A 17,637-nucleotide genomic window follows, 5' to 3' on the forward strand; every position below is an offset into this window, starting at 1 on the left:
GGGCCAATGGAACCAAGGGGGGAGAGGAACAAGACTCCAGCCCAGTTCAGTGCCACCGTCTCTGGGGAGAGACGTGGCTCAGGTTATCTTGGATGTGGTTGTGGAGGTAGATGACCAGCGGTGAGAGAGAAGAAGGAGAGAAGGAGTATTTGAGGGTGTGTGTGTGTGTGTGTGTGTGTGTGTGTGTGTGTGTGTGTGCGTGCGTGCGTGCGTGCGTGTGTGTGTGTGTGTGTGTGTGTGTGTGTGTGTGTGTGTGTGTGTGTGCGTGTTTGGGTTGTTGCTTGCCTCAGAGTGAAGGTTAACTAGCACTGTTTTGCTTAACAAAAGCAGCTGGTGCTCTCTGTGTGGTACGTTGTGAACTAAACACTGCGCAGTGTTAAAACCACTATGAAACCCAAGCCAAGGTTGTAACTAATGCAGGGCAATGGGAGGTGTCAAACTAGAGGCCTAAAACACAGCAGGCAATGAGCACAAATGGGCTGTCTGTTCATTTATGCAGTGGACAAGACACTATGCTGTTTGATGTTTATTTATATTTCATGCAGCAACATGTGAGGATAACAAGTACAAAATCAGACCATATTAATATTATTATTACATAATTTGTTAAATATCAAAAATATACAAATTCCAATTAATCCTTATTTTATGAATAAAATGTTTAAATTGTCTTCTTTAAGCCCTGTAAAATATGGTTTCAAAAATATTTATCAATATGTACAAAATATAACTAATAAGAGTTTAACACTTAAAATTCAGCTCATCAGGATCCTAAATTTGTGTGTTTCACAGGTTCAAAGTAAAGACCATCTTTCCCAAATGAAATAACGGTACTCGCATAAACGTGGCACAAATCTGCTTGAATTTGGTAGATATTTCTTCTGAGTGTTCAGGTCAGACAGATATTGTTGTTTTTTCCTCTGACCTATATGTTTCTTCCTAAAAAAGATTAGCAGAAAATACATTGACTGAAAAGAGCATAACAGGAATTCACAGCATATACAGATGCACGCTGTAAGTAGCAGAAGACCTCAACAAGTGAAACCATTAACCCAAATCTCTTTACTTTGCTCTATAAAATATCACGTCTGGTATACATATGGGTTTTACAAAGCACAGCCACCTAGAGTTGTGTTGCAGCTCACAGCTGTGAAAGTGCAAAGTGTCCCATCTATTTATTATTGATGCAACAAGCCAATCGCAAACCAAAAACCAAGAGATGGATGAAGGTTTGACAGTGTGTAAGTAAAGGTTTTACAGCAGGTGCTGCTTAAATGTTTCTCAAATCTGATAGATTTCAATGTCACTGGTTGTGATGATGCAAACAACCAGTGACATTGAAATCTATCAGTATTTGAGAAGCATTTCTCAAATTTTATGCAAAATATTCTAAATATATTTTAGATTTCTCAGAATCTTTCTTCTGCGTATGCAAAAGATTCTGAGAAAAATTTGAGAAATGTTTCTCAGATACTCAGATTTCGAAGTCACTGGTTGTTTGTATCATGGTGTAATTATAATTGGACACGCACTGCTCATAAGTGCAAACCTTTTCTTATGCACTGCCAAACCTTCATCTGTCTCTTGGTTCTTGGTTTGTGATTGGCTTGTTGCATCACACCTACACAACACAGAATAAGTAGATGGGAGCGGTGCGCTCTCTGCTGTAAAGATAAACCAAAGCGTTTAATTAAATTCTCTCCATCATCATTGAAGAGAATGATTGTGTGACATGAAATATTTCAACAGACCTCCATTTTCTGGAGAAAACACAGTGTCGTTGTGTTCTCTGGTCTTGTCTTCTTTAAGTTTATACTTTCACAGCATTCCAGCAAAGTCTTCCAGCTAAGGTGTCCTTTATTGTTTACAGTCAAAATATTTATAGTAAAATTACAGCAGTGAAAAACGACAGTAAAATGAAGCTTACATTGGTCAAAAAGTGCTATTTCATTTTCAGTCTGCCTCTTGTTCAACCCCACAGCTGAGGATGTAGGGATGTAGGAAGCCAAACCTCTTTCCACCCAACTGCAGGCCAGGACCTGCAAAGAGTCACTAGGATGCTGAAGCTCTTCTTGAGGTTAGTGCTCAGAATAGCCTCCAGCCAGACAAGCTCCTTAATGTTATTTATGGGGTTGTCAATGTGTAAGTAGCCTCAGTGCTTGGTTGACTTTTACCCCACACTCTGATGCAGATAACTAAACAAGCTGCCAACAGGTAGGAAACGTGTCGTGGCAGTTTTCCAGGTACACTGCTATTTTACAAGTATGACAGTGAATTCAGTGAAGTGCTGAATTAATTTCTTGCCATTGATAAGTAATACAAATGAATGTGCTTCCACTAAATGCAGTCCGAAAAAGAAAATACCAAAAGAATGCAGAAGTGCAACACAAATAGCAAATTGAAAGTTTACAGAACGAATTCTTAGCTGTACATAGCTAATTGTATGGCATTGCTGACAGTGTTACGATGTTAATTTAACTGATTGTTTATATGCAGATCAGACCAGTTAGAATAGCTGTATGTGACCGTCACTTAGTGATCAACCAAACTGGGTCAATTTACATAGAAAATAAACCAGGTGTACTGACCTTGTTTAGACAATTTAAAACGGATATTTTGTGCAGGTAATAAAATCACAAACCGGACAAAACAACTGGTGGTAATATATGAATTTGGCTCTGGCTGTTTTCTTACTGCTATAGCCTTGCTAAAATCTAATATAGGCAAGCTGTTTTTGCCATTCTTTTTATTAGTCTATGCCCTCCGGGGTCCATACTGTCGAACTTACCAATCATTAGTTATATTTATAAAAAAAAATAAAAAATAAAAATAAAAAGTTAACTGCTGGCAGGGCAAGAAAGTGCAACATTAGACCAAACTGGTTAAACTCTGTGTCAGGCTGATGGCAAACTGCTTGGACAATAAAGTGACTTGCTATCGCCTTGTAGCGACAGGACTTAAATCGTACATATTGCACCTTTAATGTTAGTACAGTACCATTGTAATATCGCTGTAAGGCACAATTTCTATTCAGCAAATTCTTGTTCATTTTATTTCCTTGTAGGCCAATATCACATCTCCACATTACAAATTAAATTAGGGAGCAGTGGGTATTAATTACAGACCAGTGATGTTGTAAGGGATCTCTCTCCTCATCAAAACACCGGCACAAATTCCAGACTTTAGAAAGTAATAAAACGTAATTAAATTAGTCTTTTCTCCCCGTCTTTGTAAAAGCCTAGCATACATGTTTTCGTATGTTAGGGACTTTTACGCACAACAGCACCAGCTGAGGACCATTTTCTTCCGAATTGAACAAAGAGAAAGAAAAACCAGTCACGTCAGGGGTGGCAGGTGTGTCGATAGGAAACATTACAACCAAGAAAGAGTTGCATCTGTGCCAGATTGTTCCAGATTTCAGTCCTTCCACTAATGGAAGGCTTCACTTTAGAAAAAAGGCAACAAACAAACCTCAGCATTTTTTTTTTTTTAACTGGGTACAACCTCCTCAAGTTCCTGTCCTATTCTAACGGATTAAAAAACATACGTTAAAGTGTTAACAGCTCACTCACTGTTGCAAAACAACTTTTGGTAAAAGTCCAAGGGGCATTTCACACATTGATGGTTACAACACTCACGGGTGTGTCTTTTCTGACGATCTGATAAGCAAAATTAACTGTGATCATAAATGAATATCCTTAAACAAGCTTCTGAAAAAAAGTGCAACCACATTGGATTATTTTATTATGATACTCTGTGTAAAAAAAATAAGTGATAGAAACTTCAGTCCCTGAACACTGAATTTCAGGTGAAAATGAAAAGCTTCAACTATACCAAACCTTTAAAATACAAATTAGATTATACAACTGTGGTTATTGATTCTTTTGTTAGATAGAGAGAGTGAATGAGACAGTATGACTGGGACTAGTGTGTGCCACTTGGCATCGTCCTGGAGAAAGTAACAGGATTACGACAGACAGCTAAATCAACAGCTGACATACATATACACACACACACACACACACACACACACACACACACACACACACACACACACACACACACACACACACACACACACACACACACACACACACACACACACACACACACACACACACACACACACACTTCACAGCTGACAGTGGGACAAAGCACCAACTGTCTGACCTGAGACATGGCCCTGGGACATCATCACCCTTTAGTAAAATATCTCTATGAATGTGTTTATGTGTTTACAAATATAAATGATCTCATAAGGTGCTGTTAAGGAAAATGTTATGTATCGGGAGGGACATCTGATTCATGGAAGCACACCTTTATTTGTTTTAGTTAGATTAGCCAGTACAGTTGTAAAAACAGTAGTTCCACTCCAGTTAATGCAAACTACCTCAAATCGAAAGTAAAGCTTTGAAAAAGCTCATTTAATTGATCTATGAATGTATTTTGAAAAGGAACCTGACTAGAATGCAAAACAGCTAAAAGTTTAAAAGCTTTTAGAAAACAATTTGGCTATTACTATATAACTATTTGAATTTGATTTATGCATAAATTCACATTAAACAATACACCGATGGATAGAGTTTAGATGAGAGGACAGGAGACTTGATTTTAGCATGGAACTGTTTTCTTAGGATGTTAACCGGATTTTAACAGGCCTGAGCAGGAAAAACACAGGTGACTGACATTTATTAATATTTCTTTATATTTTAGTGATCAAACAGTGAGGTGATTAATCAAAAATTAATCAGCAATTATAAATGAAAATAAAAGTGTGTTTTGGCCCCACTGGCCCATGTCTGATTTGTAATGAACTGACAGATATACTGCACATACTTCTACTTGTACAACAGTAGAGAACTGGTCCATGTTTGCTATTGCTGCGAGGCATCTTAAGATTTCCTTTCTGAACAAGTACAGTCGGATGAGTGCTGAAACACTGTACCAGTATGAGAATAGAGTGGAGGAAGTGGGATCTGCTGACTGCCTGTATCTTTTATTGAACACCGTCTGATGCCAACAATAAAGTCGCTGCCTCATTATCTGTTTGCCGGCCAGGACGAGCCTCACACTGATGCACAACCACAGTGCTATTCATCCTATTCAGAGAAACTGAAGTGGCAGGCTGGCACGTGCCTGTGTATGGATATCAACACACACACACACAGAGACCGGCAGAATTCTCTGGAGTGAGCTGGATGACAGCTGATGTCTTTTGATAGGGATTGTTTACCGGGGACTCGTGCCGCGCACCACTGTAGTGTCCACCCATGCAGAATGCTGAGTCCGCTGAAATGCATTCACCTCCAAACAACATAACCAAAGCAGGTGGACAGTTCTGGATATTATAAACTGTGCGACATCTGTTGCGTCCCTTTTCACTGTCTAGTCTTGCAGCACATGTGATGGGGTGTGGGGTGATGGAGGGGGAGAATGAGAAGGCTCTCACTAGCTGACAATTGTCAACACAAGTCATGTGGTTTTAAGACCATGTGTTTAAAGAGTCAGTGCCTCACACACCACCTGTGGAATGACGACATTAGATCTTTTTTTCCGTTGCCAACATCTGAACCAACAAAAAATATGATGTTCTGTAACCATAAAATAATTTGTCATACACAAATTATACACACAAAAAGCATATGAAATGATTTACTTTACTTTTGCTGGCTTAGTGGTCTCATCCACGATGGGCCTTTATCCGTTATATGTGTGGTCTAGACAACACCAGTCCAAAAAATGTCTTTGGATGAAATCGTAGTCATAGTCCAAATATTTGGTTTACTATCACACAAGACAAAGAAAAGTAACTAATCATCATCACTGAGAAGCTGGATCAAGAAATCATTGGCATTCTGCTTGAAAATGGACTTTTAACAGCTGTTTATCAAAATAGTTGCTGATTAATTTTATGCTCCTCACATTATGGATAAATAGATTAATCATTTCACATAACATGTAATGTTCTGGATTAAGATGCAGGCCAGAGCCTTTTGGGCGCATCACACATTACCACTTTGCTCTTGCTTTAAACAACAAGTAAAAGGCCGGGCAGTAAGGAAGGCAGCATACTTTCATAAATGCATTTCATCCAGATGAGGCAGCACTACGTGGCCTAAGCCAGCTGGATAAAAAGCACACATCTGGCGAGCTGAGTCAAATACCAAAGTATGCCAAACTCTGCTGAAATATCTGGCGAAGTCATCCTGTTGCACTCAGACATGTGAACAGGCCACAGCAAGCCCATACAGAGAGATGGTTTGAAGCATGCAGACATATTGTACTGGTATGCTGACATGCTGACTATGCATTTCAATACAAACTGTCACTGCAGTAGAAACAAAGGCTATTTTGTCAGAAAGTTACATCAATTTGAATTGCTTAATGTTTCTTTTAAATAAATCCACTCAAAATAGTGAGTGTTAGGACACAAGTATACCATTTGGAACACAGCACTAGATTATTTAGCGAGCTTTAAGGGTAATAGCAGCTGGATTTTGTTCTCACTGAGGCCAGCTGTTTCTCTTGTTTCCTGTCTTTATGCTCGGCTACGCTAACCAGCTACTGCTGGTGGCCTCAGCCTCAATGTACAGATATGAAAGTGGTATAAAACAAAAACATATTTTACTACTGGCGAGAAAGTGACTGACCTATTTCTCAAAAATGTATAAAGTTCCTTTAAACTGAAAATATGTTCCCACCCTGTCTGATAACCTGTCTGTTGTGCTGCTTTCCTCACAGGACATGAAAAATTCAGCACTTTTCTACTGACCCCAGCTGAGATGTACAGTAAGACACTTTGTGAGGATTTTTCAAATGCAGTACCACTGTCAAATAATCGCTGGTTGGCTCTGACATATTGTGGCACGAAGCAGGACTTGCAGTCTATCTTCACTAACAGTTAATGAGGCAGGGCAGGGCAAAGCCCATCTGTGATCCCTTTCAAATGAGTCATCCTCCGCACCTCTGCACTTCCACAGCATGGGCAGTCCTGTCTTGTCTATGAATCATCTGGACAGCAACATGTGTTTCCACTGACAACTAAGGGCGATATGAGAATTGGGGTTCTGCTTTGTGGCTTATTTACATTCGTGCAAATACTTGTGATGTCAGGGAACATTAAATGGTCATCGTCTTCCGATGTTTGTAGAGGAAGAGAGGAAAGTTACAGGGAAATTATAAGTGTTGTTGCTGAATGTAGGGGAAAACCCAGGGTGGGTTCTTGTAAAGGACTGGAAACACTGTTTTTGGCTCATCTAAAGAGCTCAATCCACCTCCGTCTTCAAATTTTCATTCAGTTTGCTTTCCGTCATCTCTCCAGTTTGGCGAGCACATAAACATTACCCGAGGGAATGGAGTTTTTCAGACTCCGTTTCATCCCGACTCTTTCTCTCTTTCCGTGACTCCCTTTACTCGCATATTTGTCTCTCCATTCCTTTCTCAAGCACGCACGTGTTAAATATCAATGGCTTGCATGACACACACACACACAAGAGTATACAGACAGCGGGTGGAACGGCTCTTTTGCGTAAACATTTCCATAGTGAGGAGGACAGCTAAGATGTCTGTGCTTAGAGGGCCAAAGCTGCGTTGTCAGGGATACAGGGATCTTTTTGGATGGCAGAGGGTTTTCCCTGCGAGGACCCAAGAGGTGCCTGAGGATGTGCCGCACCCTTAAAACATGGCTGAGCCCTAATAGTTTGCATATGAGCTGTTACATAACAGATCTCTCCCTAAGGATCACCTCATGACATGCCTGCAGGAACATGATCAATTCATGGAGGGTGAAATGTGCACTCTTTTTTGGGAAAATCCACCTCGACACAAAATTCTCACAAAAATTATTTCCAAAGTTTTAGAAAATTCTGGGTGAATTAAGGACATTAGAGAGGGACTTCCATGTTGGCAAAACTTAGTCTGCTTTGATGAGTTTCCCTTTCCCTCCCACATGTTTGTGAATCCACTCTTGGAACAACTCTAACTAGGCAAAGTATTGTAATACCAAAATTCTGCCAAAACAATGCAGTGCCAGCCACATCAAACTTCAAATTATATACTGACTAGCAACTATGAGAGAAAAAAATAAAATGTCTACGTGATTAAATAAAGCTTATTAGGGTGTAACAGTTGAACAAAAGTTATCTATGAATCTCAGGGAAAAGTTTGTAGTGTCATGATCGAGGCCGTATGTTGACATTTCCACAGGAAAAAAAACCTAGATTAAATTAGAGAACAAATACCAGCCTCATAACAATGAGTCAGTAACACTTATATTATTAAGCCTGTACTAAAAGTCCTCATCTGCTGCATCCATTTTAATTATAACAGTATCAGACAGCCTCTTCACTGAAAGTGCTACGCTCTGCAAACTTCAAAAAAAGGTGGCAGGCTGCAAACTTTCTTTTCAATCCACTATCAAGATAAACATTTGTTACTTATTCAAATAAATTGCTGTCCCAAACAGTCCCAAAGAGGTGTGCAGAGATGTGGACATATCATTACATGGCCCATTTGTGTGATGCCGTGGTGTGTAGGTGGTGGTAATGCACCTAAAAGCTTGTTGTGCAATCACCATTGAACAACAAAAAAGAAGAAGAACTTTCCCCTTTAACCCTTACAGATTTTCTAAAACTAAGAAATAACAGGGATATGTGGCATACAAGTGTGATCTATGCTATTTCCTTCAGGTGACAGTCTGTCTGCATCGACGGAGAAGAAAAATTATAAATAATCAGGATGCGAGGCCTGTCATTATAGGTAGTTTTAAACTAGATCACTTCTCTGCTATTTACAGATGATGTGGTTCTGTTGGCTTCATCAGACCATGACCTTCAGCATGCACTGGGGCGGTTTGAGTACACATGAAACATATGGTTACACTACATTGTGTTTGCGATCATTCTTACTGCTATTATTTGCTTCTAGCTAGATGGTTAAAAAAAAAAAAAAAAAAAAAAAGGTTCATCCCATTTGGTCTAATCTTGGCTTACATAATCGGCCACAGCAGCTTGACGTTGGGTTGCATTTCGGCAAGAGTTGATTGTGTTTCAACTTCTCTTGCCACAAGCTGGAGCGTTTTTTGTTTTCCAGCACCCCATTTGGCCCCCACTCCCGAAGTTTAAACACACTACCGCCATTCAAATGAATGGAGGGACTGACGTTATTCACGCGCTGCCTGCTTTGGTGTCGCTGTAGCCTTCATGTGTCAGCTCGGCAGGCCAAAATTTTACAGTGGGGAATATCAACTTCTTTAATTTGCTCTTTTCATAATATCTAAGTATATCTAAGGTTCATGCATCACTTCTCCCTTTGAAGCCTCCACTCATGTCAGCAGTAAACTCAGCTGCATTTTTACTTCCAGTTTAAATCAAATCATTTCAACAGCCTTTTCCTGCCCATTCCCCAAAGTTGTAATTTTTGTCAAAGAAATACCTGGTGAGGGCACATTACATAATAATATGAAAAGCAGAATTTCCCATGATTCATCAAGTTATTTTTTTATTATTGCTACTTTGCCCTGCTTGACATGATGTACTGCAGCTGTCTAGAAGAGTGCATTTGGTTGATTGCTATAATAACAATATAATCAACTGAGTGTTATTGTTGTACTATACAAACCTACGTGATTCATGGAATTCATTTGGACAGATACTGTATAGTGTTTGTGTAACATGTAACACATGCAAACTGACACAAACATCTCACGTTTCTTTGTCACCATGTGCTGTTATAAGACCCTGTTGCCAGCGTTCAATAATTCAGTGAGTAGGATGTTTATGTGCATCTAAAATCTTCGCTGTGCACTAAACACAAAAGCGGGACAGCAGAAGAGGAAAAGACAACAACACTTGATTAATGCTGTGCCCGGATAGTAAAGAAGTTGCTTTCTGACTTCAGTTGGTTTGTCATGTGAGACTCAGATGAAGAACAAAGTAAAATACATTTTCATGACATTCTACTGACCCTTTCATTTTCACATAAAGATTGTTGTTTGGATCCCTGCAGACCAGAGAAAAATAAAAAAAAAGCTTTTGGCGTGATCCATTGCCAAAGAAGTGTAAATGCAAAGACTGACACTGCAGCAGAGGAGCAGGACGAAACCTGGCAAGGGCAGAGTAAAGAATACTTTAATTCTGACTGCAGTGTGGATGGTTTAAAGACGTTCATTTAAGAGTTCACTGCTGGTGTAATCTCTGGATGTGAAACAGAAAATATTTTTACATAGAATTTTGTATTTAGCAGTTGTCTTTGTTGATATTTTTGGTGGGATTGCAAAGGCGAGGCCAGTCATATAAATACGAATGTTTGTCACTGACTGACTAACTGAGAGACAAAGTTACACCATTGGTCAGCCAAATTGAGCAACTTACTGTATCCAGTTTCAAATGAATAGCACTTGTTTCAAATTAAAAGCCTTCGAGTGTTTCATAAGTGGTCCAGACATATACCAGGTTCCTGCCTGGTCTTGTTTAATCAACATAAATGTGAATTCAAAATGTTGAAAGCACAAAACTGAAAGGACAAATTCCCTTCCCTTGTTCAGGAACATGCAGACGTGGAAAAGAACACAATAACAAACATGACAGATGGTGATAAACTAAGATTCAAGCAGCAACGGCCCAAGTTTAATCTGTAGTTTTGCCGTTCTGTTGCAAACCCCAACCTCGTAAAGATGTGTGTAAAACACTGTCATAGTGAAGACACAAATTGTGCTGTGCTAATATAGCAAACATGTGGGCATATCATGTCCCCACAACATACAGCACAGAAGTAAAATGCTGAGGAAAATCCATTTCTTTAACCGTGAAACAACTCTAAAAACATGCAGATCAGGTAAGTTTTGATAGATCTGAAATATCCTGACAGAGACAGCAAAATAAACAGACACTGACCTTCCGATAAACACTAGGGGTACTGAACAGCACCGCTTTTCCCCTTTAATTTTCCCTCAAGGTTGTTATATCTTATTCCTCACTAATTGACGGTATACAAGACATAGGGATGGACAATATATAAGTATTATATCAACATGTTGATATGCCTTGACAGTATCTTCGATTTTTTTTTTTTAGATTATTCTATTGTTTTTCCTTTTCCTGGTTTTAAAGGCTGCATTAGAGTAAAGTGGTGTAATTTTCTGAACTTACCAGACTGTTCTAGATGTTCTATTATTACCATTTACCCAGTTAGTCATCATATCCACGTGACAGATGATTATTTAACAAAAATCTCATTGTGTAAATATTTAGTAAAAAGCACCCATAGTCATCTCTAAAATGTTGTCGCTATAATATCCAGTCACGATATTTGGTCAAATATATTTCAATGAGATTTTGTCCATATCACATATCATGATACTGGGGTTACGATTCCATATATTGTGATACTGTAAGCTTGGAGATACATTGCAACAAAATTTATTGGAAGAAAACTCACAGTATTTGCTACTTCCTGTCTCAGTTTCCATATAGTTACGCTGGGATGAAAGAGTTAAACAGCTGAAGTAAGATTACAACACTGCTGTCGAGTCGTCAGGGATTTAAACACAACACAATATGAACCACTGTCTGCCACGAACCTTTGCACATGAAGGATTAATTCAAAGTCAATTTAGTGTTTTTGAGAATAGATAACAGTATCATAAAACATAATGCAATAATCAAGTGTGTTGATATAGTCTCACCATTTTAATATAAATATAAGGAGGATATCACTAACTACTGAGGTATGTTATTTCACATCGTAGATTAGAACATAACAGAATAAAACGGCATAAAATAGAGTAGAATAAAATACAGCAGCGCTTGTGATGAGACCACCACGTGTGTGGAACCAGAATATTCCCAATGTGTGTGTACATTTGTGTGCTTGTATTACACATGTTGTGATGACATAAATCTACTTACACAGTCATATTATGGTGATTTGGCTCCACATAAAGGAACTCCCTATAATGTAGATCATTAACTTAGAGTAAGAAGACTTGGTTTGAGGTTAGATTTAGGTGTATGGTTGGTGTTAAGACAGATAGAAGACATGGTTAAAGTTAGGGCAAATCCATGTAATGTCTTCTGAAGTGGTGGGAACATGGCTGGCTGTGTGTGTGTGTGTGTGTGTGTGTGTGTGTGTGTGTGTGTGTGTGTGTGTGTGTGTGTGTGTGTGTGTGTGTGCGTGCGTGCGCGCACGCTGATGTCTCTCACATGGTGGAACAACTGACAGCAGCGGCCACAGGTGACAGACAGACAGCAGGGGGATTATTTGGTCTGCAGCACTTGTGTTCACTGCCATCACTCATTCAACTCACGTCATTAGTCAGTTAGTCCGATAGCTGTGTATTCACATTGAGACTGCCTGCGCGGAGGTCTGCGTGTGGAGGATAAATCATGTCCAAAGTGCACCCAAAGGACTTCCACAGCCCGACTATAACAGAGCACGGTTTATTAAACAAGTCTAACATCGGAAAGTGTAGCATGATTACTCTCAGGTCTGCCAGAGGAAAAACTACTGGGTGTAAAAGCGTGTATTTCTGTCTTGTTGACAATTTAAATCTATGTAGACTACATCCTTCATCCCATGTTGGGCGTTGTTCTAGTTCGATTGGCACTGTACTGAGCAAAAGTCCAAGGTTTGTGTGTTTTATGTGCTTTTCTTACCTTACAGGGGTTGTGCATCCAGTTGAAAACGTGGGATCGGGCCGTTAGATCCAGTCAGACTAGACATCCAACTTCTTGCCTGGTGATGTGGTGTGTTGGCGGCAGAGTTGCCGTTCCTCTTTGCGACACCACTTTTTGAGCAGCTGCGCGTCCCGCAGCTTTGGAGGTGTGCGCACAGTTATAATTTCCTGGAAGATCCGCGTTGCTTTGGCGTGAAGGTCAGGGAAACATATGTTGACAGTAGAGAGTGACACAGCGGTACTGACTGTAGCTCTCTGCAGAATCAGCTGTCATCGCATTAGGAACAGGGGAAGCCGAGCAGCGACGCGCCTCTCCATGCCTACATACAACAACGCCACCCACTTTTCCCGAAGAGACCCGCGGCTGACCCGGTTGGTGCCTGACTGAAAAGACGTGAGCGTGTGTCCAAAAGTAAAGGAGGAGCTTTATAATTTCACCATAACTTTACATTTTAATTTAACAAAATGACATTCAAAAGTGTATAGCCTACGTGCACGTTTTTTTTTTTTTTTTTTCTAAATGAAGCTGTCTCTGTACATTTGGTAGTGTTTCAATAACTTGTGGTGCAAAGTTACTAAGTACTCACGTTGTGTACGTCAGTACACATTTTAAATATTACTTTTCCCTTTGCTGTTAGAGTGTACTTTATCTCCTAAAATTGTTGGTACTTATTGCTTCACTACAGTCAATCTGACCACTATATTTATTATCAAACTGCACACCTCTATATAAATTGAATTGAGCTCCACCTTCAACAACTATATGGGCCAATAATGAAATATATAATATAATATAATATAATATAATATAATATAATATAATATAATATAATATAATATAATATAATATAATATAATATAATATAATATAATATAATATAATATAACGTAATGTGAACTAGAAAATTCATCAAGAGCAATTTCACGCTCGACTGATTGGTACTAGACAAGAATCAGGACTCTCTGGTGTGATTTTCATTATTATCAATTATTTGACTTATGATATAATATATAATATAATAGGCTACATGAAATAATTTCCATTATTAAGCAATAGTGTGGTAGTAATCCTCTCGGATGAACATGGTCATCAGCATTTGTACAAACCATGTATTGTAGTGCTAAATTTCGCAATTTATTTAACCATCTAATATAAATCAACTAGAATAACAATTTCATCTGTTGCTTGTGAAATCCATGTGAGGAGAGCACAAACAACTGCTTCTGGCAGAGAATGAACTAAAAATCAACTTGAATATTTCCCCTAATTATTACCTCATTCCTGTGCAGGTCAGTACTGGTTTGGACTGTTTCCTCCACCCAGACCAAACAAAAAAATGTCACAGCCGTTTCAGGAAGTAACATTATCTATGTTTGGAACTCGGGATTTTTCAGTCATTTTTTATCTGGTGCCACAATGAGTAATTTAACTAAATTGAAATTGAACAAGGGACTCTTGTCATTGTATATACAATGACAAGAGTCCCTTGTTCAATTTCAGTTTTTTTTTTTTTTAGAAGTGGTTAGGATTGATAATGTTTGATGCAGTTAGAGGACTCAGCATGTTAGGAGTAAAAGTAAGAGAAGTAGGTTTAGCTAATGTGATGAAGAAAAGCTGCAAAGGTTCCCTGTAATAAAGCTCTTTGACACTCAGGAAGGTGTAACCTGTATTCTGTTTGTCTTTCCAAACTGCAGCTCTTTCATTTGGAATCATTAAAACAGTGAAATCTTTTTTTAGAGCCAGAAAATCATAGTTGTTGCTTAAGGAATTATACGTTTGGTCTCGCGCTTTTCTCAGCCATAGCCATTGTGTGCTGTGGTGTGAAACACAGATTCCAGTTTTTGCTGTGTTTGCAGTAATGACAGCTTCCTCATATGTGACCCTGAATGTGCAGAACAATGGAAGGAAACAAAGTCATTTGGATGCTTATGTCTTCAAGTGTAGGCACGGAAAAGGAAAAGATACAGGAGAGGTCAGAGATTCCCTTGTAAAAACAGGATCACACAGATATTATAACTACAGATGCACATAGAGACAGATTTAGATGACACACACAAGAGTATACTGTTGCTGTCACTTTATTGTGCTTGACAATGTTCAACAGGCAGAGGCTTGTATGGTTAAATGGTAAATGATCTGTACTTATACAGCGCCTTTTCACCTTTGTGATCTTGTACGCCAATGGTGGCAGAGCTGCTATGCGAGGTGCTCACCTGCCATCAGGAGCAACTTGGGATTCAGTGTCTTGCCCAAGGACACTTTGTCATGCGGACAAGAGGGACTGGGGATTGAACTGCCAACCTTATGATAAATGGGCTCCACCATCTATGTAGTGCCAGTTTCGCAAATCAATCAACCAATCAGCCAGCCTGTCTATCTAAAGCAATGTCAACTGAATCAATACACATTTTTGTTGTATGATATTTTTTTGCAATTTGCCACTCATACCAATAACTGCTGATGTCAGTGTTTAGTTTTTAATCACTTTTTAGTGTATTTTTCTTTTTTAAAGGGACAATACAGACAATACAATTCAACAACATTAATGTATACAGGTTATCTAGCTGAAGCTAAACTGCAACCACAGTCCCTGGTCATGCTTTTAAACTCAGGTTAAAGAGAACAGAACAAATAAAAAAGGTTGCCTGCATCTTTGTGTGTATATGTTGACATAAAGAAGTGAGTGTGTGTGAGGAGGAAAAAAGACTAACATAACAGTGTTACAATCACAATAGATTTTCCTAATATGCCTCTCTATGGCTGCCATGTAAGTATATTTAAGTTTTGTGACAGTGCATTATGACAATAATTAATTGTGTTTTAAGTGTATGTCACGCCACTTCCTGGTCCACCAGTGTCGTAGAACTTCTCCACCAACTGTGAGTCAATGAATGTGGGTAAACCCGTGTAGGAGATGCCTGGCAGTGTCGGACCACTGGTGGGCTTCATTGACGCCACATTTGGTCAAGTACACACAAATGCAAACGCAACCCCTCACGCACACAAACACATTCACACACACCCATACATACTACAGCTGGGAACACTCCAGATCAGTGGCTCTGTATGAAACGCCGGCTTTGTCTCCTCTCACAGTGGCCACTTTCATCCAAGAGCAGTATGTGGGTCTATTGTTGTCTTCCAATATTTGCTGCCAGTTGAGCATCACTCTAATGCTCTGTGTGCAGAGAATACATTGGCCATCATACAATCGCCCTATTGTGTTTTCTCTGTGAGACATCAGCTGTGACAAAGTGTGTTTGAGTAAGCAAAAAATGAAAATGATTGTACTCAGTTATTGTTCTTACTGGACTGATAGCTAAACTGATGTCAGTAACCGAATGACGAAATTAATATTATGACTCAGTTTTCCCGTGACAACAGGTTTGATGTTGCATGATGAATATCAGATTTCTTGCAGTCATTTTTGGTTTTTTAATCATTGTTTGTCTGTCCATAGCAAACAAAATACTAAAATGTTTCACTTTCATTTGTTCATTTAAAAAAACAAAAAAACAACAACTTTAGTCTCTAGTATTGCCATTATTTAAAACCCTTTCTGACCATAGCTTTGCTCACTGCCAACTACTTTAAAAACACTTATCATATTGTACTCTGATGTTTATAATGAGGCACTCTTGTTAAAGTTGACAGCTGAATTTGAACACACCAACTAATCTAAATAGTGGGGATAAGAGGTTATAACTAAAGGTAAATGAATGCCTGAAACTACAGATTCTTAGATGCATTACTAGTGCCTGTGTGTGGCTATAGTAGCTACAGGTAGTTTATAATATATAAAAATAAAATTAAAATCTTTAAATATTATATTCTATATTTAATAAATATTATAAAAGATTTATGATATTTAAAAAATATAATCCGAGGTGATAATTTTTATCACCTCGGATTTAAATATTCGTGGGGAACTCCTTGTTTATCTTTGTTGAACATCAGTATCATTGTCATAAATTCTTAAGAGTGCCCAGTGAAGTGCGCTTTTCCTCTTTCCTGTTCGTCAGAGAGGCTATTGTTGTACTCTGTAGAGAATGTGAATGGCACAGGAAAAACAACCAGAGAGATATATTCCTTTGAAATCCAGGCCACCCCAAGTAAAGTGTTGTTTATAAAGGTATTTTTGTGGTGTCACGATTATGCCTTTTAGTGTGTTGGGTTTCCTGTTTTACTTTGAAATCCCTCCGCCTTTGTGTATTTTTACTTCCTGTCCCGCCAATTTTTGAGCTCACCTGCGTTTCATTAGTCCTCCAACGTGTTCAGCCCTGTGGTCCTGCTTCTCCCCTCTTTAGCTCCCGCGTAAATAACATGAATTCATGAACTCTGAATAAGTAGCCTATGCATCACCGTTCAGATTTTATATTTTCTCATAAAGGTTTACATTACAGAAACTCAGTCTTGTGACTTCAGCTTGTTGTATATGTTTAATCCGTTTTGAGGATGGCTCAGAAAGGTAGCAGGACACTGATACACTGATAAACTTTGCACATGTTGTCAAACTGTTTTAATGTCCATCTGATAGGAACTTAAATAAACTGCACCACCAAGTAGTAGTACGTTGTTCTGCGCTCTTCTACAAAGTCAGCAGTATAATATACCTTCACAAATATCCCAAATGTACATGTACATTCTAGTGGCATGGAATATGACGATATATGTTATTAGATAGATAGATAGATAGATAGATAGATAGATAGATAGATAGATAGATAGATAGATAGATAGATAGATAGATAGATAGATAGATAGATAGATAGATAGATAGATAGATAGATAGATAGATAGATAGATAGATAGATAGATAGATTAGATAGATAGATAGATAGATAGATAGATAGATAGATAGATAGATAGATAGATAGATAGATAGATAGATAGATAGATAGATAGATAGATACTTTATTAATCCCACAAGGGGAATTTTTTTTCTCTATAGCAGCATTACAGG

General features: G+C 38.6%; 1 protein-coding gene across 1 annotated transcript in view; it reads right to left on the reverse strand.

Moving 5' to 3' along the window:
* Positions 1 to 12,991, reverse strand: part of dnmbp (dynamin binding protein) — a 45,044-nt gene extending 32,053 nt beyond the window's left edge. The window contains 1 exon segment of the mRNA XM_069691727.1: positions 12,654 to 12,991. The gene's annotated coding sequence lies outside the window, so the exon portion shown is untranslated.
* Positions 12,992 to 17,637: the final 4,646 nt, after the last annotated feature.

Source organism: Brachyistius frenatus, unplaced genomic scaffold (assembly GCF_029030835.1).
Source record: "Brachyistius frenatus isolate BFR_SWC_R1_liver_20210118 unplaced genomic scaffold, ASM2903083v1 Contig_11, whole genome shotgun sequence".
Taxonomy (NCBI): Eukaryota; Metazoa; Chordata; class Actinopteri; family Embiotocidae; genus Brachyistius; species Brachyistius frenatus.